This window comes from Triturus cristatus, chromosome 9 (assembly GCF_964204655.1).
Source record: "Triturus cristatus chromosome 9, aTriCri1.1, whole genome shotgun sequence".
NCBI classification, from domain to species: domain Eukaryota; kingdom Metazoa; phylum Chordata; class Amphibia; order Caudata; family Salamandridae; genus Triturus; species Triturus cristatus.
Genome location: NC_140592.1, coordinates 147298408 through 147323275, shown reverse-complemented (window position 1 = coordinate 147323275; position 24868 = coordinate 147298408).

Sequence of the window (24868 nt, the reverse complement as noted above, 5' to 3'; positions counted from 1 at the left end):
GATAACTTGCAGACCTATTTATAGACACTAACTGTGTGGATGTGAGAAACTAGCACAACAGCCCAGGGGCTAAATTACACCAATTACTTTGAGACTAGAAATAGCAACAATTGGCTCGTTAGTCCTCTCAGTGCATTCTGGCATTAGAGAAAGGGCTGCACGGATGCATAAAGTCCCTTTTGTAATAAAAAATGCTCGAGAGGAAATGTAATCCCAGCACAGTCCCAAGAATGCGATCCTGCTCTTGCATGGGGGTGCATCCAACTGAAAAGCTGTGACTACCTCTGTGTACATACATATATCCTGTATCCATTATGTAAACATGTGCAAAGATGCCCCAAGAAAGACAAACAATATTTAACATGATGTTTTGAAATGGGATATGGGTAGCCGCGGTCGGTAGTAGGAGTAGCTGCCGGGCGGTGGGGTGACGTGGGGAGGGGGAGGGGCAGGGTGGGGGGTAGTAAACTATGGTTTACGGAAGTTTACAGGTAAGTTAACATATAAATTAATAAAACGAATTTCGTTGCGTGCACTGCATCGCATTTGGGGATGCAGTGCACGCAACAAAATTCGTTTTATTAATTTATATGTTAACTTATCTATAAACCTCCGTAAACCATAGTTTACTACCCCCCACCCTGCCCCTCCCCCTCCTCACGTCACCGCCCGGCAGCTACTCCTACTACCGACCGCGGCCGGATATGGGACCCCAACGTATTCACAGGCTTGCCATGTATAGTTTTTGCCCCATTCAAAAGTAAACTTTTGAGAACCGGCAGGTTGGGCAGCTCTGCAAAGCGGACTGCTGAGAAATCTCTCCCAGAGCTGGATGCAATGAGAGGGCGTGTTTGCATGGGAGAATTCTTGTTTTGCATTTCATGCAATGATGCTCATGGTGCCAGTGTTGACATGACACAGCAACTTCCCACATGTGCACAAGCTCCTTCATGTAATACATTCGTAGGCGAACTACGAACCTCTCTGGTATGGAAGGCAACAACAATTGTTTTTGGCATATTAAAGCCAGTGCTAAGGAAGAGATCAAGGCTGTATATTCTAGATCTGTGAATTATTCTGATATGAACGCTTTTTATCAGAGTCTGCATGCATAGAAGCTCATTATACGGTGCAGGCTAGCAACCAAACTGTATGAAAAGGACTCATAAAGTTTTCACTGACAGCAAAGGGGTAGAATCTACCTGATAGATCATATACTATTAATGGGCTTGTTTCTGTCTGGTGCAAATTAGTGCAGTGCCAATGCACATTGCACCAAAAGGGCAACCTTCTGTTGGCAGTGTCCTTTTTTGTTCTTTCTTCATTCTTATTTCATATCTGTTCATACTTCTGTGCATGCATATCTACTCATGTTAACCTAGGATCTGGGGAATCTATTTCGTAAACTAAAAAGTTGCCACCTTTTTAGGTCTCGCCTGTCTCGAAGAGACATGCTGTATCTAGGACATGGGCTTAAAAAACTTGCATCTTTTTCATTGGTTGCTCTTGCTGTCCTTTGGGAATGCTGGCTTTTCATTGGTAAATACATTTAGTAGCCCCTCCTTTTGGAATTTTGCATCCTCCCATGAGGACTGCCCCTGTTACATGTGTTCTTATTGTTCAGGTTTTTTATACTTTGAGAGAACTCTTTTTTTGTTGCCCTGCTGCTTTGCTTGTTAAGTGCTCTGTTTACTTGTGCAAGGAAATCTCTGCTTCATTGCTTGCCATCCCTCAATCTCCCTGTGCCTCCCCCTCACCCCTCCCACAACACTGCTCGCAGGCCCCCACCATCCCTCTGAGACCACTGCCCATTTTGCTAATCTTCTCCCCTGCCCGTTTGCTTAATTTTACACATGATTTGCAGTGCACCTACACCCACCCCCTTGCCCTCCCCCACCTCCCAGATGCTGCAACGATTTCTTATCCTTATTTTAAATTAATAGCTCTCATTTATGTTGAGCCAACACCAGACTCGAGCACGTATCCTCAGCTCTCCAGTCGGCAACTCTCACCGCTGCACCATATCCTTTCTCTTTCCATGTTTCAGGATGCAGTACCTTATGTTGCCAAAGATGTCCCAAGGGACATCTAGTGACAGCCTGTGGTACTGCATCTTCACAACACTGCTTGTTTGTAATTGTTTTCTGCCTCTCATGTTCTGATGTACGTGTTTCTGCCCTACCCATTCACCCAACTAGATTTTTTTTGTTTTGTTTCATATAGCGCGAACTCAATCCGAAGGTTTCAGAGCGCTTTAAATGAGCACTAGTTGCGTTACAGGGAGACACATTCCTTTTTTGTTAGGCATGGGGAGATTACTTTATTTGCCCATAATCATAGGATGTTGAGTGTCCCTGCCGTGACTCGAACCCAGTTCCCCAGCTTTGAGGTTGACCGTTCTAGCGGTTATACAACATCCTCTGACCAAGTTCATTTGCAGGCAGTTTCTAACAGCAACGTGTTTCATTTTATAAATTTGTGAGCAATGAAAGTCTGCCTTCACAGTGTGGTTTTGTAATGGTTACTTTATTTAAAAATAAAAATGTGAGAATTTAAAATATGTATAATTACTTTCGGTTCATTTGTGCATTTAAAATATGTGTAGTTACTGTTTCTTTATGTTTAAATAGAATGTGCAGAGCAGCGTGCGCATGAGCCCCACCTCTTCCACTCCCACAGCTTTGGACGTCACGACTCCTTGCTGCTCACAGAGAATTGTGTGATCGGCACAACATTTTAGAAAGATCCATGAGCCTACTAATGCTTCCCCGTTTGACAACTTAAATAGTCGATCCCCGACACCATGATCAGTTCCTAATTGATGTATGCTGCTTCTGCACATGCTCGTGCTCATCCACTGCACTCGGTAAACAGACCGCCAAAATAACCACCCGTCATTGTCCATTTGGACTACCCTCTGTGCTGCCTCCAACCCCGCAAAAATACATAAGTGGTCAGACATGCCCAGCGCAGTCTGTTTTTTATCAGCCTACTCAACTGTTGTCCATGTTGCCCCCCACACACACTCACCCTCTATTTTTCCTCCCACCGTCCCTCCAATCAACAGTCACACCAAAAACATGACTTTTCAAACCGAAGGCATCCTACCCATAAATGTTGTTGAAAAAGCACAATACACAAGAGGCTACTTAAAACTAGTGCTTTCCTCACGTGCAGAGCCCTTAGTATCTGTAAATGTTGAAGTGTGCTCATCTTGTTGATGAAATTAAGGCACTTTCATGGAAATATTTATTCAAATATGGTACTAATAGAAACATTTTTCAAAATCATTGGAATTTTTACAATAAAACCAAAACACGGATTCCCACCGCTGCTGTGCAAGCAGACTGGCATTCATTTACGTAATCAATTTTTTAAAATAACTTTCTTAATGTATTTGCTCCCTTTAAATTATATACATTATGTACAAAAATGCCTTTTTTCATCAAAACTGGTCATGTGCATACATACAAAACATGCACAATTATTTAGTTGCAGGACTTCCAGCCAATAAATCCAGCTGCTCACCAACAGACCCTACGCAAGCGCACTAGTACCAGAGCATTCCTTAAAATACACAGCTCTTGAATCACCCTCCAAGCACTCACTGCACTCCAGTCCATTCCTCACGGTTAATATCTGGAAGTTTTGATTAAGAAACAGTAGTGCTGAGTAACATTGAGGGACTTTTTATTGTTTTCACAAATGCTGTATGTGGAAATGGTGTTTTCATGGATTCCAATATCCATTTTAACAAAGTTGCGTGACCATAAAAATTCTATTCTAGCGTTTCCTTCTGCAAATCCTCCCTCAGTCAGAAGCTTGATGGACAATGACTTTCTAAAGTATGTGCTCAGAGCATTACTTTAGTGCACAGAAATTCTGGGCAGGGATCTGATTTTACATATGACCCCCCAACATTACAAAAATAATGAGCTGTCATAGCAATTCATGTTAATTTGGAGTTTATACCGCCTTCTAATTTTATGCTACAATTGTGTATTGTTCTGCTTGTGCTGTGCAGAAAAACGAAAATTGTAATCCTATTTCTGCCACACAAATGAGAGATCACATTGCCTCTCACTTCTCAGTATTGTCAAGTTTCAAAGAAGGACATTTGTTGTTTGACTGAGTGTGGACAGACAGAGCAAAGCCAGTCAGCTTTTTTGCCTCATCAGGGGTCCTAAAAGCTATATAAATAAATTTTCAGTTGACTCTGACTGACATGACTTTTCAAAAGAGACTGTAAAAATTCCCCAAAAATTCAAGTCAGATCAGAAAGCGATAAAAGGTGATAGAATGTCTATAGTTCATGCAGTCGCACGTTTCCAACTTATAGCAATTCTAAACAAAAGACCAGATTTCATTTCAATGAAGTATTTGACTTGATCAGAGACTCTGAAGACTACTATTTCATCTTGCATACATTTAACAGGCAAGGTGAGCCAGTGTTCACTTATCCAACCATCCACTTTATAGACCCATCCATCCTCTCTTTCACTCAACCATCCATCCTTGCACTCAGCCATCACCCTTTGAACCATCCATTGATCGATCGATCCATCCATCTACCTTTTTTACTCATACATCTTTTCACTAACTTATCCATTACTCTTTCACTTATTCGTCCACCCATTCACCCTTCCACTCATCAATCCGTCCACCCTTTCACCCAGCCATCCATCAACCCTCACTTTCACTCATCCATCCCTTCACTCATCCATCCTTACAACCATCTTACACTCATCCTTCCATCCACTCATCCATCCACCCTTCCACTCACTCCATCCATTTACCCTTTCACTCATTGATCCATCCTTTCACTCACTTATCCATCCATCCTTTCCCTCATCCATCCATTCATCCACCATCCATCCATTCACTCACTCACTCATCCATCTGTCTATTCATCCTTTCACTCACTCATCTATCCACCCATCCTTCCTCTTACAATCATCCATCCCTACATCAATCCTTTTATCATTCATCCATGCATGTATCCACCCATCTTTGCACTCACCCGTGATCCACCATTTCACTCAAACATGTATTCATCCATTTATACTTTCACTCCTTCATGCACCTTTTCACTCACTCATCCTTCCATCCATTCACCCCTTCACTCATCCATCCATTCATCCACCCTTTTATCCAGCAATTCATCTGTCCTCCCTTTCACTCATTAATGTATTCTTTCACTCATCCATCCTTACACCCACCCATCCATCATGCATTCATTCACCCTTTCAACACGTCCATCCATCCAGCCTTTCACCCATCCATCCAGTTACTCTTTCACTTATCAACCATCATTGCACTCATTAATCCATCCATCTTTTCGCTCATCATCCATCCACCCTTTCACACATCCATTCATCCATCCATCCATTTATCCATCCTTCCTCCCTTTCACTCATCCATGTTTACATCCATCCTTTCACTCATTCATTCATGCATGTATCCATCTAACCCGTCTCTCACCCACCCATCCACCATTTCACTCATCTATCAATCCTTTCAATCATTCACCTTCCTACCCATTCACACAGCTATGCAGAAATAAAAGTTACACAATTTTAACAAAAGTTTCTTTGCTGTTTTTATTAGGTGACAGTGTACACTTGGAAAGTGCAGGAGTTTACCAGAGTGAGGAGTACTCAAAGAACGATTACACAGAGGCAACCCAATTATGTCATTGGTGGGGAAAAAGTTAAATGATCGCTGCCCTTGTCTTTTTTTTACCAGCCACTCACTACATACATCCAATCCACACCAAAGTTTTCCACATCATGCCACAAAATCCAACAGCATACACATAATTTAACTCCACTACATTCCACTCAACGACACAAAAACCATTTCCCATAATTACACTCCATAACACACAATCCCACTCCACATATTTCCAGTACACTCAATACCACATAATTACTATCCACATATTTCCACTGCACACCGTGCCACATAATTCCACTACAAATCCACTCCACACCAAACAATTCAGCGCCACACATTTCCATAACTAACAATTCGAATCCAACCCACATAATTCCCCTACACACCACTTACATGCGCTCCATAGCACATCGGTAAAAGACATTGTCATTTACAGCGCCAATAGCTCTAACTCAACCAAATGCGAGACCTATTGCATTTCCAATGCTTGTTCAATTTAGAGACCATCCTAAAAAGAATTTGCTCTAAGTACTTCTAAACAATTTGCAGACTATTTAATGCGGGCAAACTCCTGCCTTTTCGTGACGCGAGTGTTTTCCCCACGATGATCGCTGTGTTTTTTTGGGGGTGAGTGTCCCCCTGTTTCCCCACTGCCCTCCCCACCCTGCCCACAGGCATTTCACCACCTGCAACTGCAGTGCTGTTTAATTAGGCGCTGCAGTGCAGGAGGCGAAATGCCCTTCAGCTAAATCAACACGGTGCAAAGTCTGCATACCCTTCAAATCATGTCACTGTCTAATAAACCATTTGTACATCCATCTTACAGCAAGCGTAACTGATCCTCCAAGCCACTAAGGCTATATTGAGCCATCCGTTTTTTTTTGTATTTGTGGGAGCATTAGTTTACAATCTCCCCTTCGACAGGCCATCAACATGATTTGTGGCAATGTATGATTCTTCTCGCTATATTGAAGAGTCATAGGTGATTTTCGATCCCTGCGTACATGCAAGACCTATTTTTTATCCCTTCTGGTCTTGACTTTTTTTGGTTTATACTGGCATAATACAATCTGATTGGGCAGAACATTTCTGCTGTCATTGCAATGTTGTCTAAACTGTGTCCCTTATAATAATATCAGCACAAGAGAAATTGTCTATCTTTTATATACTGACAAAACAATTTGCATCAAATAATTATACTTGTGTACTGCAAGCATTGCAGGCAACTCTAGCATATGAAATGGAAAAAAACAGCAAGACCACAAGCGCGGAGAAAAATAGGACACAGACAGAGGAGGCCGAGGACCTCTTCAGTCTGAGTCCAGTCTTTTTTCTATTTTTCTCCATGCTTGTGGTGTGAGAAAGGTTGTACAGAGGCACAGAACAAATAGTGCACATTTTAGCAGTTTTCATGCATTAGCACATTGTAGCAAAGTCTGTTGACTTTACCAATGCTTGTTCCCAGTGAGTTTGAGATATCCAAATGTTACCATTTTTGCCTCTGGTTCAGCATGGGATAATGCGTTAATGTAATGATTTTCAAATAAGTGAAGAAGTTGTCAGAAGATTTCAGATTTCTAGACAGTGTTTTTACATCAGGTCCAGGTTACAGCTTTTTTTGCTGCTAAGAAATGTGTAAAGTCGTAATTTGTCCTCCAATAGTAAATATTCAAGGAGGGATGGGCGGGTATATTTGTATTTTCCCCAGTGGAGGTGGAAAACGTATAGGAAATTCTGGTCACAAAAGGATGTTTGTTGATCAGTAGCACAATCAAAGACACCATCAATTAAATATTATTTTTGCTGCCAAGAGGGAATAAGATATTTGGCATCAGCTACTTACACATCATGTTCATAATGTCCACAGTGAGGCACTGGAATGAGTTAATGAAGTAGGGAAGACACTGGTTGCAGTTCAAAGAAGAAGTTTAATGTGAGATACAGAGAGCCGCCCCAAACACCGCAAAGGCAGAGGAGGCAACTGACGCTTTCCAATTCAAAGACAGCTCGAGATAACATTCTCAGTGACATCATAATATACAGACATTCTACTAACTAAAGCACATCACCACACCTCCCCCCTTTAACAAGACTTAAGAAGTAAGAAAGAAGAGAGAAAAAGAGAGACAAAGAACATGAGAATCAATATAAACACAAGTTGAATGGATTTACATATAATCTTGCAACTTTCGTGGTCTAGCACAAATCCTAGAACTTTTCCTAACACTATCCTCCCCCACAGCTTTGGGTTTGACTTTACTGACCTCATGGGAAATACAGGGATCCTTCGCAACACGCGAAGTGCTCCACCAATTCCCATTGGACAATTTCACTGCATTCTTTCGCATATCAACAATTTGTAACGAGTCAAGAAATTTTGAATAACCTTTTCTCACTGACACTGGATTCTTGATTCTAACCCAGTCTCCTAAATTGAGCTTGTGTGTGTTACTAGTTGAGGAAAATTTACAAGATTTAGAAGAAACTTCATTCGAGGTTTTCCTCACAGAATCCCACATACACCTCATGTTGCAACCAAGATGAAATGATTTAACCATCCAAAAAGGGTAAACCTGAGAAGAGGCTTTTCTACCTCTCATCATTTCAAAAGGTGAAAAATTAGTAGCACTATGGGGTGAAGTGCGATAAAACCAAACTAGATCCTTAACAGCTTGAAAGACACATGATCTTGATCTAAAAGCAGCCTGTACACATTCCACTATTACTCTGTTGAACCTTTCTGCCTTCCCATTACTCTGAGGATGATAAAGTGGGGTCCTTGTGTGTTTGATGTTACAAGAATTCAAAAATGAAGTCATTTCGTGAGAGACAAACTGAACACCGTTGTCGGTGAGAATTTCCTCCGGGTAACCTTCCCTACGAAAGATATTTTCTAAACAGTTGATGACACTTTTGGAATCTGGTACTGAAATGGGTTCAACCTCTACCCATCTAGATAAATGGTCAATAAGAACAAAAAAATACTTTGAATTTGAAGGAAAAATGTGAAAAGGCCCAAGAAAGTCCATGCCCAATTTTTGCCAAGCTCTGCTAGGAGATTGCACAGGGGAATCAACTGCACCTTCAAGTACCAACACCTTGTCACTCGAGTTGCATCGTGAACACTGCTTCACTATCTCCTCAATTTGAGTGTCCATTCTGGGCCACCAAAAATCATCCCTGACCTTCCTCTTCGTAATGGTTGCACCAAGATGACCAGAATGTGCAGCGAGAATGATCTTTTCTCGGTAACAGGACGGTGGAATAAGTTTATCCCCTCTAACAACTTTCCCATCCTCTACCGATAATTCATCATTAACTTTCCAGTACGTTTGAAGATCAAGTGGAAGACACTTTTCCTTTGGCCAACCTTTCTTGATCAAGGAAATGACTTCCTTGAGGATAGCATCTTCGTTGATTTTCATGACCCAGTCAACTTCTGCAAAAGATAAATTTCCCTGATTGATTGCTGCAATGAAGCACTCTTCTACTTCAGTTTCCCATTCTTGGTCATCCGTTTCAGGAACTGGGAGTCTTGATAGGCAATCTGCTCTGCAGTTTTTCCCCCCAGGAATGTATTCCACATTAAAGCTGTATTCCAATAACTTTGTAGACAAACGAGCTAGACGGGCTGTTGTGCGCTTGATTTTTCTTCCTGAAAGAATGTCAACCAAAGGACGATGGTCTGTTCTGAGAATGAAAGATCTGCCCCACACGTACTGTTTAAATTTTTCGATGCTCCATACACAAGCAAGAAGTTCTTTTTCAATTACCGAATACTTTCTTTCAACAGGACGAAGCGTCCTGGATGCAAAACCCACAGTATCCTCTTTTTCACCAGAACGTTGAGAAAGAACAGCACCCAAACCATACTCGGAAGCATCAACGGTGACCACTGTTAGTTTACCCTCAACGAAAGCTTGTAAAGCAGGAGCTTGCACAATATGATCTTTGATGGATTGAAAACCTTTCTCACATTCTTCAGACCAAATGAAAGTCGATCCTTTCTTTAACAGTTCTCTAAAACACTCTGTTGTCTTCGCAAAATCTTTCAGAAATTTGGAGTAAAATTCGCATAATCCAAGAAAAGACATGAGTTGTTCTTTATTCAGAGGAGGAGGGGCATCAATTATACTTTTTATGAGACCCGGTCTGGGTCTGATGCCATGTTCGGAGATAACATGTCCCAAATATTCAATTTCTTTAACTTTTAACGTGCACTTCTCCTTTTGTAAAGTGACTCCTCTATTCGCCAGAACACTAAACACTTGGTCAAGTACAGAATCGTGCTCATCTTCAGTTTGAGTAAATATTAAAATATCATCCTGAAAAACAACAACGTTAGGATTATGTTCAAACATTTCAGTCATTAGTCTCTGGAATATGGCCGCAGCCGAAGCAAGCCCAAAAGGAAGTCGACAAAATTGAAATACCCCATCTGGAGTGACAAAAGCCGTGAGATGTCGGGACTGAGGATGTAGTTCAACTTGGTGGTAGGCTGCCTTAAGATCAAGTTTGGTGTACCATGAGGAGGAACCTACTTTGGCAATAAGATCTTCAATTCGTGGTAAGGGAAATCCATCCACCCAAATGGCTTCATTAAGGCTCCTCAAGTCAACGCACATCCTCAAGTCCCCAGACCTCTTTTTGGCTAAAACAATAGGTGAAAGCCATAGAGTAGATTCCACTTTTTCAATAATGCCTTGACTGCATAATGACTCTAGATGTTTTGACAGATCACCTCTAATTGATAATGGAACATTTCTAAGTTTATGCTTGATGGGAGTAACGTTTTCTTTTACCTTAATAAAATGTTGAAAATTTGTAATTTTCCCTAGGCGGTTTTCAAAAATGGTACTATATTTTTGTTCCCAGAAGGAAACAGGTCGAGAATCAGATAAAGAATTTACACTCTTATTAGAGAGGGAGTGATTATTGTCAATAAAAACTGGATTAGCTAAACCTGGTTTGATAGTGAGCTCAAACTCGGCTTGATGAATAAGGCCCAGAACATTAATTCCACGCCTGGCTACATATACTTTTCCCTTAATTTATTTCTCAAATACACTTATGGTCGCCCAGAAATACCCAATTAAGTCTATTCTACTGCCTTCGAAAGCCACAGTAAGAATGTCAGGAGGCAGTAAGCTCTTAGTGGACTTAAATTTCATGTACTTCTCATGAGAGATGATCGTTATACAAACTCCAGTATCCACCAGAAGTTGGATAACATTACCATCAATCAAGACGTCAACTTCAGGGTCAGGAATGTGTGATGTGGTCCCCTTTTCCAAACAACTCCTGACAACAACGACATACTCTTGATTAACAATATCATCAGAGCATGGTTCTTCCAATTGTCCATTAGAATCATCAAGAACACAACTTACACCTCTTCTGTTCCCACTCATACACACTTTAGCAAAATGGCCCATTTTGCCACACTGACCACATTGTTGACCCAAAGCAGGACAGTTTCTAAATGATGAAACATGCATATTAGACCCACATCTATAACAATTCACTCTGTAGTTGTATTGTCTATTAGTTGTGAAAGTTCTTCCTCCTCTATATGATCTCAAATTTCTTCCTCCCCTTGATATGGCAAACCCTCTAGAAAAGGAGGAGGTTTGCTTGACACAGCACCAGAAATGGAAACATTCGATAAAGCAGATTCAAGTTGTTTGGCATCCTCCTTTGATCTTTCGATGCTCTTTGCAATATCCATGGCTTCATCCAAAGTAGGATCTTTACAGGCGAGTAATCTCTGTTGTATTTTCTTGCAATGACATCGCGCAACCAGTTGATCTCTAACAAGTTGAGATGTGAACTCTCCGAATTCACACTTCGCAGCTAAAACTTTTAGTGCAGTGATGAAAGTATTTATGCTTTCATTAGGTTTTTGTGTTTTAGTGAAGAAATTGTACCTGTGAACAACAATGTTTTTAGTCTTCGTAAAATACTTGTCCAACTGTAAAACTGCCAATTCAAATTCATCTGGATCTGCACCTTCAGCTGGCTCAAAAGGTGGAAGGTGATCAAAAACATTTTGTCCTTCAACGCCCAAGTGATAGTACATCAGGTTTTTTTTTCTTTCTGGTCTATATCTTAGACCATCGATAGCTCCTAAATATGCGTTGAATGATCTGATCCACAACTTCCATTCAAGTTGTGGTTCTCCAGGTTCTTGTAGGAAAGGCGCTGGTGGTATAACACTTTGCATCTTAGAAATTAGGCCAACATAGGTTGCATTGAATAATTGAAAAGAGAAAAAAAAATAATAATTGGGTGACAAAATGGTACAGATTAGTTGCAAATGAATATTCAATAAAATAGGCCACAAGATGGCAGTGTAGACTTAACTTTCCTCCATTTTTGTCAAAAACCATATGCCTCGGTGTAATCAAAAACCATATGAGGCAACAGCAGAACACAAAAATAAAAAAAAAAATTATGCAAAAATAAAAGTATGTAAGTATACTACGCACAAAATTTCCTCTTTGCATGTATTGCAACCTTGTAAATATTACGTTTTTTTTTTTTGTAAGAAAGACGACTTATTGAGTTCCTTAATTTTTCAGGAATTGCAGCAACTGTGTGTGCCAGTTTTCGCTCCCAAAATGAATGACACACAACATCTGTTTGTGTTAGTACGAAACGAGTTCTCCACAGGTTTCTAAGCAATCAGCACGGCGTTTCAGCTCCAATTGTATCCTGTTGCTATGGCAACTTGACAAACGCTGCCTGCGTATGACGAACGCTGCCTGCGTATGATGTACTGTGCGTGTCAGCGCTGCGTTCCAGCTATCTTCACGTAGCTCGAGGATTGAATTCTACTTGCGTCTTCTAGTTACGCCTCGAGACTAGGTAAATTGTTTACTTTCGTTAAAATATATATACTAAAATGTCTTTTTCGTTATGACGCCTTAAATCCCCAAGTCCACTTTGCTCCACGGTGTGTGATTTCTTAGATCGGGGTGGCTCGGGGTAAATAAAAACACGGGCACGGCTCTCTGTCTGTGCGAATCTCACAAAGATAAAGATGCGCCGGAGTATATAAAAAAAATACTCACAGTTGGCAGAGTCTCAGAGACACTTCTGTTCCGCTCACGAGGCAGAAAGGAAACAAGACGATACGGAAATCTTTGAAGTCTTGTTGGAGATTACGTTCGGGTCTTACAGCTTGGTGGTAGAGTTCGATATACGACGTGTAGACACGCATCTCATCCTGTCGCCAAATGAAGTAGGGAAGACACTGGTTGCAGTTCAAAGAAGAAGTTTAATGTGAGATACAGAGAGCCGCCCCAAACACCGCAAAGGCAGAGGAGGCAACTGACGCTTTCCAATTCAAAGACAGCTCGAGATAACATTCTCAGTGACATCATAATATACAGACATTCTACTAACTAAAGCACATCACCACAGTTAATTACTGAGGTAATAACTTCACAGTTAAGGGACTGATTGTGGAAAAATACAACCCACACCATTTTTCTCTGTCGAGTTGAGGCTGTATCTTAGTGGTAAGAGAATGTATGGAGGATGTGCAGATAAAGATTTCTATGAGTGCAATAGTGTCAAGGTCAAATCCATGTATGAGGGCATATGTGGAAGTTGCTGCAGACCTACAATTCATCAGGGCAGCTTTGAAGTGATGCATAGGTGATGGGTCAATGGGTTGAGAGGAGATGATTGTTCTGATTCATCTTTGATCATATTTAGAATGTCTAGCACTGGAAAATGTGGTAATAGGGTGTGTTCTGATCAAGGACTGAGTATACGCTTGAGGTAATATACCTCAAGCAACGCTGGTGGCCCGGCAGTAGTGTGTATGTTAGCCAATTCAAGAATAGGCTCATTTTGGGTGAGACATTATTGATGTGGAAGACAAATAAAGACACTGGGAGACAGTACTTGTGAGGCAGAGAGCAATGGAGAGTCTGATTTGCATAATTTGCATCAACTCGTACAGAGGATTAATATTCCATTTTAAGTCAAGCATAGTATACTGGGAAGTGGGTAAGAGATTTCTGCACTGGTCAGTAGGGGCTGTAATAAAGTATGAGGCAAGTACTCCTCATGTGAATCATGCCTATGGGTGGTTGAGTCTTTCTGTGATGAGTTGGTTTACGTGCTGTTGTTGTGGCATCATCAAACTGGAGTGGGAGAGTGGTTTACAGAGGGAGGCGATATCGATGGCTGTGGGTTCGTTCCTTGGCAGTCTTTTGGTCTGTGTCAGTGTATTGCTCTAAGTTGTGTTCTCAACTACCTTGAATTATGCTGGCATTATGCCACCTGATCTCATTCGCCAAGGGGTGTGTTTGTGATAACAAGAAGAAAGGGAGAGTCAGTAATGAGGATAGGTGAGGTATCAGTGTTAGCATCCTTAGCAGTGGGAAGAAGCTCATAGGGTCTTCAGTGTATCACACAGTCTGGTGAAGAATTAGAGGGGGATATCCATGGATTGGAGAGACCTTTAGGTGAAGAAATACAAACAAAAGCTAAAATCACATTTAGGTGCAAAATCACTCAAGGTGAGAAGTCAGCAGTTACAGTGCCAAATTACTCATCCCTGAAAATGCAGTAGTAAAATGTTGCATCAGGTATCAAAGGTGTGCAGAATCATGACATCACATTTGCTTGGAAAGAACATTGAGGTGCAAAACCATTCTTGGTGGAACATCAGTGAAGATTAAGTTTGGGTTGAAGAATAACAGCAAGGTACAAAACTCCTGACAGCAGGAAAGAGTCAAATGCAGGTGAAGAATCCCAGTGGACTGTCAAGACGCTATAAACAAAAATCTGGGGTAAAAATAGAAACAAAGCGGCAAAAAATATGCTGAAAAATAGAGAAGGAATGAATGGATGAGGCATCCAGCACTTGAATACGGCTACTTGTATATGATACTGACAGGTACTGATATCACAGGAAAAACTAAACCTCATCTTGGATTGGGAACCTGTTAACATTCCCTAGGCATGCCATCAACTTGGATTGTGCCGCTCTGTAGAACTTCTTCATGCTCCATTCTGGCATCAATGGATTTCACCAGGTGGACAATGGAGAAGCCCAAGTTTGACAACAGCTCACGCAGTACATTCACTCAAAAAGTCACTGGATGCACCAAGATATATATATAGACATATATTGTGGGGTGCTTGGTGCTCTGCCATTGAAGGGCAGTATACTACTCTCCTCTTTGTCTAAAAATTCGAAGGGACTGGACTTATCCCTGTACATTATCTACCTGGTCATGGGTAGGAAAAGCCTGCAATGGAATTAAAGTGCATCCTGTTAGCTGTAGGTGCTCTGCTGACAGCAAACGATGCTGCTGTATGGGGCAGCAGCTGCAGTACTAAAGAAACATAATGACCTCCAATGTGCTTTGGGTTGTTTGGCTGTGCTATTCACACTGTGAATGTAGTTCATTTTACATTTTTTGAGTGTGCCAATGGGATTTTGTGTATATTTGAAAGCCAGCATAATGACTCTCAAGCACTGATTATTTACCAAGCCTGAGGCCCTTGTTTATTTGGAAGCAGTGCGGGGACTATGCTCATGTCAGGCATGTGTGAGAGTTGCACAAGATACTTTATCTTTGTGTTATGTGAAGATTGCACTGCTCTAGGTCATTTTCCACCTTGAGGGACAGAACAAGCACAGCCCAATATATTCCCAATAAGTGTGCATCAGGGAAGGTGAACAAATGGGAAACAGCCTTCAAGACCCGTTATGGCCACAATGAATATCTAGTAATGCCATTCATCCTCTGCAATGCCCCCGTTGCTTTTCAGCACTTCATCAATGACTGGCTCTCATCATTTTCAATTTCATATTATTAATGTACACAATAATGGTTTTTCTTATTCTGTCAATAGGAATTTCCAGATTTTATTTAATATTGTTGAGAAACCTGTGTCTAATTCTAACTCTGCTCAGTCGGAACGTAACATTATGATCTGTGCTGATTTTAATGCAAAACTCAGCTATATGAATTCTGATATTAGCTCCACATGCTATTGTAATATGGGTGCTACGACAGGCCTCTCCTATATGAGAGGTATTGAGTTAGGTCACCATGTTATGGCTTGTGACTTTGTCAAACATACATGAATCAGTATACAAGAGATTACCCAGGTTGCCTACTTTCCATGTAAGGGGTTGCAATTCAGTAATTGATTACTGTTTTATTACTCATGGTTTAGTACAGTATTTGTTTGATCGCTCAGTCTTCAGTGATCACAAATTCAAATTCAAATATTCTTTATTCGGTTTGTGAAACCGTAAAAGATATTTACATATATAATTTAACCCCTTCAGTGCCCGCCCCTTTCCCCGCCCTGTGCCGGCCGTTGTATTAGCGGGCGGGGTCTATGACGAGCTGGACTCGTCATGGGCACAGCGCCACCGCGGCCCATGACGAGTCCAGCTCGTCATGGGCACTGAAGGGGTTAAAAAATCATAGGATATACAATTTTAAAAAACAGTAAAAAACAAACACTGTTTTATTTTGTAATGTCAGATGATTTTATCAGACGGTCAACATTGCTAACCAGCTTGATGATGGCTACAAGCCTCATTCCCCTCTGTCACAAAATATAAAACGCGTGTATACATCGTGAAAGAGTATAATATTCAAGGATTATTGGACACAAAGGCTAACATTCACAGTATTCCTTTTGATAGCCATTTACTGAGATGATAATAATGACACTGCTTTATTAAATGGCAAGTTACCACAAGCTGTGCGTGCTATATCTAACCAGTTAAAATAATTATTGTTAAAACCATTGAGTGTCATTCATAAGTGCAAACATTTCAAATTATCAGTTATATCTCATGGCACTGTTATATAGGCTGCAATAATAATTTCCCTACTTGATTCCGTAGGCGTACGGCAGCAGAGATAAATGTATATATCATTAAACATATATATTCTGTTTGAAAAAGCTGAAGATAATACAATGCCAGCCTACACCTTCTGATGTTTAAAGCCTTTAATAACAGAATTATGAATACTTTCTGCGGTTAGATGTATAATCGACAGAGGAGAGTTTGAGTCGCATGGGCTTGGTTAAGGATGGGGTCATGATATACGTTGTTGAGGTAGGAGAGGTAGGAGACAAGGAAATGTTCAGTGCTGAACGTGAACCCGGTCAGGAAATATCTTTGTGAATGACATAGGGGAAACAAGAGGTATGGTTCCATGCATTCAGTGGTTCCAAGGGGGAGATATTCTGCCACTCTCTTTGTGTCCAACTCTGCACGTTCTCTTTGCTCTTTAAGTGTAATTAGAACTTTGGAATGCCGGTAAAGGCCCGCAGAGCAACATTCCAATGTTTTACAAAGGCCTCTTGGAAATCCCCCCGAGCTTTCAGAGGCCTTGGTTTTATTTGTTAGAACATTCTGCCCTCTAGTGGCAGAATGTTCTAATAGCCGTATAGCCCTTCGTAGCAGGGCTATACCGGCTATTAAAGTCCCACTCCCTTGTTAAAGTCCCTCACCTTCGTCTCAGGCCCTTAACGCGGGAGCCTGCTATGGCAGGCTATAAGGCTATATTAAAAGATCGTACTTTAGCTGATGCGTAAAAATGGAGGTGATAAGTTGTGGTTTATAGAAGCAGTCAGCTCTAACTAAAAGTTCAACCTGCTTCTTTACATATCTTAACCATGGCATTTTATGTGCATGGTCAAGATGCAGATCATCATGAATTATTGCTCAGTTAAGTGCTGGTTCGTCCTTTGCACAAATGGCGCGCCATATCATTAGTGGTGCAATTTGGATACGACCTTCTAGGGTGACCAAGCCAAGTTCAGTGTCGCATAGAATTATCAGAAGACTGTTTAGTACTGCCAGGAGTCTTCTGAAAAATACATTTTCTGTTGTTTGTAAGGGTAAGACATCACAAAACCCCCAGAGTCCTGCTCCATACATAATGACAGAGCAACAGCGTGCAACATAGATGTGGATTGCAATTTGCCAGTATCTTTAATAAAAACAAGGGCATCCTGCGTAAATGGGCATCAGTGAACCCTGATGCTGGTTTAAGGGAACTCATAAAGAAAAAGAGAGGGCAGTTTTTAGCTTGTTTAGAGAAAGAACTAAACCCGAGGTTTATGTTGGAGGCATTCAATGGTATGAGCCAGACAATCAATGAAATACTGTTGGATGACGGAGGAGTAAGAGCGACTAGGCCCCATTAATGGTTCGATAGAGATTGCTCCTTGACCCACAACATTTTCATCTCCGCCCTGAAACAGAAGCCCAGGGATAAGGGGTTGGTGAGACTATGTAGGAAACAATACAAATAAGCAATTATTTGCTGAAAGGCAGCTATAAGGCTAGAGGTTTGGGAAATATTACATGGAGCTGGTGCAAGAAAGGACTCTTGTCTTTTCTGGAAGTCCATTAATGTCCCCTATTTTGGAGATAGCCACAACACATGTATTGATGCCACAGACGCACCTGACAAATAAGTTGAACATTTTACCAGGGTATATGGGAGTTATGGGGAGAATATCAGCCACTTTGAGATTAGAGTCTGATGGGGGTGATTTGGAGCTAGCATTGCCCACTTATCAGGAGGTCAAACGAGCCTTACAGCAGACTGACAAGAAGAAAGTCCCTGGCCCTGATGGGGTTCATGCCGACCCTTTCCTTGAGAATCCTGATTTATGCATACCATTACTCATAAACATCATAAGATTCGCTGTAATAGCAGGCCCCACAAAATCATGGTCAAATGCGATCATAGTCCTATTTTTAAAAAGGGTTACAGGGCAAATTCCAAATGTTATCGTCCAATCTCTTTAATTGACACCACAAGCAAGCTCATGGGCAGAATACTACTAGAATGATTGGATGCTTGAGTAACAGAAAAAGGGAACTTCTTCAATGTACAATACGGCTCACCCTCCACCTGGTCAGAAGCAAATATGCAGTGGCAAATAATGGCACTCTCCACTTAGGATTAGGGTCAGCTTTTGACTTAGTGGACAAAGGGAAACTGTGGCTAAACATGCTGGGAATGGGCATAGATACATCTTTTTCACATAGATGCACAAAGATGTGACAGGGCTTATAAGATACGGAGTGACTAACTTACTGCTCCAATTAAAATGAAGTGCGGAGAGAGACAAAAGTGCGTTTTGGCCCCTTTCTTATTGTGCCAACATATCAATGATCTTAACGGTCACCTCAACCAGGGTGTGGCAGACACACCTAGAGAAGGTTCTAGAAACTTACCAGTCCTGGCGTCGGTCTGCAAAAACTCCTAAGCAGATTTACTTCATTCATGAGCGATTTGGATTTAAAAACAAATACGGCCAAATTGCATGTTATGGTAGTTGGAAAATCCCGACCCCCTCTGAAACCCTGTGATAAGTTCCAACTTTTACTTATTTAGACGTACTGTTCAACTAAAAAGGTACGTGGCGCTATCTCATCAAGGCTATGGAGTTGCGATTCGGTCAAACCATTGGAACCCTCTTTAGATTTACCAGGAAATTAGGCTCAATGATCCACAATTCATTGATTGCCACACCACTCTTACCATTAGATATCACTAAAGGTCCTGAGGCAACAGTTTAGCAGCCAATGCTACTACATAACGGTCTTATGCTTGTATGGCGTTTGCCAGAACCAATAGCATTTTCGAATGGGTTAGTTAAGTCGAATTTGGATATTTTCCTACTTTGTTTGGCTGAGGTTCCTTTGGGGGATAATGTGTGCATGTATTTTATAGCACTATGCAATGTAATAAAAGACCAGTTACTTAAACCATCTGCCAGCCCAGTCCGTGCACCAGTTTTATGGTTTGATAGATCGATTGATTGATTGATTGATCCTGTTACTCTGTAGACAGAGATCTGAGACTTGTTCTGTCAGCCAAACACAGAAATCCTAATGCAATTGCTTTACCTCAAGCATGCTATCGAGGCCCTGGGAATTAGGAAGCATAAAATGTAAAGAAATAACTGGGATCGACTTACTAACGCTGCCTGGAAAGTGGTTTGCGAACTTCATGAACAAAAGTCTGCTCTCACTTTATTGAGCACTCAAATTACGGAGGATCAGTGGGTAATTCATTTTAATAACATTAATTACAGTACTTCTGATGCCACTGATTATGTAGAGCCATCCTTCCCAATTGATAATACTGGTAGGCAGGGCTTAATTTGAGCCGGTGGTTTCTGGTGCACGGCACTTAATTGGTTTCCAGTGCTCGGAACCGGCATGTAATTTTCATCACCACAATTATGACACACTGTCACATGGTGGCAATGTTCATCTAATTTAGGGATCAACAGAACAACGGTTGTTTGTGAATACATTATACATAAAAAATACTAATAACTGCCTCCCCAGCCATTCCTTTAGCTTTGGGGACCCGGAATAATTGGAACTGTCTCACTTGAAGGCAAGAGAGATGGTTAGTAGTTGTTTTGGTAGAGTCATTGGCAGCAATGACGCGGCAATGGGTGGTGCAAGCTGCAGGGGCCTCTTGGTCAGGGTCCTGGCACTTATTTCTTTTTTACAAATTAAGCACTGCTGGTAGGCCTCAATTCACTGTCGAGGAGGTGATTACTACCTTCATAGTAGTTCACCCTCTAAAGTCCCTAGGTCGGATAGAGTACCCATCCATATTTTCAAATGTAGAACTGACCTCTGGGCACCGCTGTTGACTAATGTTTTTTAGCAATTTAGATCTGAATGCTCTCCGACCTTCATGGTCTAGCTCCATTATAGTTCCTGGTCGTCACACTGATCCTAAGTGCTACAGACCCATATCTGTAATTGATTCAACTCCCAAAGTTATGGATAGAATAATTTTTAACAGGTTAAGAGATTGGTGTGATAACAACAGTGTTTTATCTCCTTGTCAATATGGGTTCAGTCAAAGCTCAGGAACAATGCTTAATGTTAACTTCCTGCTTGGGAGATCCACTATTTTGAAAAAATTGCCTTTATACTGTGGAAATATGGATTTTTCTGGTCAGTTATGTCCCCTATCTTGGACCCCAACGGTTCTATGTGCATGTCGCAAGTACATGTATGTTCCCTCCAGTTCCAGTTATGAAGACGCAAATACATGTGCGTCCACCGTCAACATGTCCTCTGTCAGATCCGCCATGAATAGGCCAGATATTCCATTCCTAAGTATGAAAAGCCACCGGCTTTATATGGTTCACTTATGCCATTTTACAGTCCAGGCAAGTAGGCCCTGATTCTGCCATCAAACTCTTCTTGCCTTCTGCCTCTGAAAGCTCCAGTCTGAGCCTGCATCTGTGACCATGAACTTTGTCTCATTCTCTGCGCGGCTCACGAAGCCTGACATCAGCCTATTCTCTGCCAAGAACTGTATTTCACCTTCGAATTATCTGCTTCCCCCTCAGCCGATGCATTCCTGCCTAGTAGTTTAAGTAAACATTCTTCCAGTTACCAAGCAAAAGGCCCGGCTTCTCTGTCCTCATGCAAGTAATTCATAGCCCTGTTACCATGGAATATTTCTACCCCCTCGCATTTAGTGTAGACACTTAGACGCTTGTACACGCACGCACAGTCAGTATAGAATAGATTCTGTCCGAGAGTCCTTCTTTTGTGGATAACATAGTTCTTTAAACATAGGATGTTAGATATGATTTGGGATTAGGTTGACTTGACCCCCCAGACTTCTTGTCTCCACATGTAGAGCTAAATGTCAAGTCCCCTTCACCCCCTAGTTGCACGTCAATTACACGTCATGCTGCTGCGCGCGCATCTATGCCAAGTATTATCTTATAGATCCACCTATATGTGACATCATAACCAATTATGTTCCTTTTTACTCCTTGTTCCACCCATTTTTGGTTACGCAGATAAATCGTCATTTTCCTTATCAATTGTTACGCCTATTGCATTCGCTTCATTGTAATGTATGATCTATAAAAGTCATTTCATGTCAATAATGTATGTACTTCACTTCCTGAACCTCCGTGGTGATGGAACTTGGAGCAACCGATTATAATCGTTCATTGGAATAAAGCCCATTCCGAACCTCTAATACCACGGATTCTGCCTCTCATTTTTCTGAGCTATTTTATTATGTTTCTGTATCAAATTAAGTCCAGGTAAAGGAATTTTATTTACCACATGAATGGCGCCCGAACAGGGACACTTTCTCATCTCACGCGCCGGCGGTGAGTTGCAGGCCCGGTCTCCTGCCACAGCTGGACGGACAATAACGCGTACCAGCAGGATTTCCTGTATCTCCCTCCGGTCAAGCGGGGGCGACTGAGGCTGCGATCAACACCCAGACGAGGCGGTGAGAAGTGCGAAGTATCCCGACCAGAGCCTAGCTGAGAGAGCAAGATCCGAGGTACACAGAGGCCCACCAAATCGAAGTCGAGTCCAGTTTCCGACGAGTCGAGTCGAGTCCAGTCCGGTCCAAGTCCAGTTTCCGAGGCCTTCCGTTTCCGAAGCTACCCGGTGAGTACCATTGCTGGGGAGGCATTTCTGACGTGCACATAGGTTGTGCCGGTCAAGACGGGTTTGGGTACACAAATCCGGTCTGCACTGTTTTAGCAGTGTATCTGTACTGTTTAGCAGTATATCAAGTATTCCGAAGTATCTAGTTATTGTCAAGAATTAAGCTTGGTGATTAGTTATGCAGACGATCATCATTGTTGTTTCAGTTAAAGGTTTAATGTTTAATGATTAATGTGTTTAAAAACGTCCTGCATATTGTGGTATGAATGGTTGTTCATTATTGTGCTTTTGTATTAAGTGTGTTCAAGATTAAGTATCGGATCAGTTGCCAATATGCCGTTCTTTTCGAAATTAAGACAGATCACTACAAGAAAAGGGGTACTCGAAGAAGCCGTCCCTATTCCTCCTAGGGATACTCCAGGGCACTTCATGTATCACAAACATGGCTTAGACGCTATATTATTTCTTGATTTATGGGTAGACTACACCAAGGAATTACCAGAAAGTCAGAGGTGGCCCGCAGCGGGAACCTGGGATGCAGAGTGCATCATGAAAGTAGAAGAAGAGTTATGGAAAAGGAAAGTCAGACAGTCACAGAAAGACGCCGTTGAATTATGGCGTAAAGAATCTCATAGACGTATGGAAAAAGCATGTAGACAGGAAGAAAAGAATAAAGAGAGTTCCAATAAAGTTCGAGAAAACCTATTAATTGAGGAAGGTATCCGAGTGAAATCAGAACAAGTAGACAGACAAAGAAATGCCCATATGAATGGTATGTACCCCCTTCTGGCCGAAGGATTACCTAAAGCTACTCCAGAAATACCGAAAGACTTGCCACCCCCATTATTTCCAATAAAGGTACATCCTAAGGGGCATCCTAGAACCGCAGAAGATGTTTTTCTTTCTTCATATTTAGATGACGCAGCTCCCGAGTATGCTAATTCCGCCCCACATAGACCGCCTATCAGGGAGGTTCAACGCCAAGATCCAGTGCCCGTATCCCTACAGCAACAGATCGTGTCACAAGTTCCGGCAAGCACATCTGTTTCTGCATCTGTTCCTACAGCTACTTCTATAGCTGTGTCCACACCTATAGTTGCTGTGTCACGGTCAACGAATCCTTTCACACCCGACACCCCAGATGGGGCTACGGGAGGTGCTAGTAACATTTTTTCTACGCCACCCAGAATAAATAAACTTACTTTTCAAGAGTCAGCACATTCACGTACACCCAAACTCATAAGTGCCCGTACGCTGAAGGAACTTCTTATAGATTGTAGATATGACCCTGTGCCCGGTAAAGAGGACGAAATGACCCTGGCATCATTGCGTATCAGACGAGCCGCAGTGTATTTAGGGAAGTTACCAGGAATGACTGCGCATCTAGATAAAATATATCATTTTGTACAAACAGGGCGAGATCCAGAATGTATTAACAGAGCTATGGAATACCAGAAAGTAGAGATACAGGGGGAACTGTTACGTTTCCTCATAAATTGTGTGATCAGAAATCAAGACCGACCGGGGGTAAACCCGGAAGCAATGCAAATTCTTACCAGATGGAGCCAGAATATATCAGAAGGGAGACATGATAAGCAAAACTGTATAATAGCCATGTGCCGAAAGATCCGTAAAGAAATAGAATGCCTACACGAAGAGAGATTAGAGGTAGACGAGTTCGAACAAAGCGAGGAAGAAGGGTCAGGACTGCCCGCGAGACAGTCGGACACCATAGCCTATGTAGGAAGAGGAAGATCTTGTAATAGTAATAGATGTCTTATTGACCCGATACGTCCGATATGTCCAGATAATAACAGGAATTTCCAAATACCTATAATTAATATAAGGTCTAACGAGCATTCGTTCCAAACCGCCGACAAACTACTCCGAGAACGAAGGGGTTATCATTTTCTCGATTCTATGGATGAACAAGATTTAGCCAGGGCAGCTGTCCATTGGGTGGACAGTCCCGGAAAATATAGTGATGATACAGTAGTACGCACATTTTTGAATCTCACCCCAGATGAACAGAGGTTAGCTGGGATTTATATGATTCAACAACTCATTATACTATATCGGAGTCAACATTCAGATCCTGGTCCCTTACCTGACATATTGACTGAATTGCTTATGAATAAATGGAGAGGTTCAGGTACTAAATTAATTAAAGAAATTCTAGAATCAAGAAAGCAGTATATTCTTTTTGTATGTTCAGACCATGTCTCATTACCCATCAAGGAAAGAACCACGTATCACATGGATAGACAGAATCCCTTACGAGAAGTGCACCCAATAAAAGGCGAGGACAACGAGTTTAAGCGCGTATTTGTATATACGCCCATATCAAAAATAGAATTGTTACAAATGAAGAAAGTGGTACCCAGTCATGACAAAGATCCAGCGGGTTTTCACCGAGAAATTAAAGACATGTTACTCATGGGAGAGTATACCTATCCCGACATTATGACAATATTAAAAGTATTGATGCCTGCTGGTATTTATGAGAAACTCAAGGAAAAAGAGTGGGAGGTAGGAGACCAAAAGATAGAATGGTCAGTGTTAGAAGCGGAAGAAAAGGCCCGAACTGCAGGAGCAGGACTTGGGGATAAAACTAAAGCACTACCAGGTTTATTAGTACAGGTACTGCCACGTTTATTAACTACGAAAAAGGAAGATTGGGGTACAATTTCAGCCTGTAAACAGAAGCAAGATGAAGACACTAGT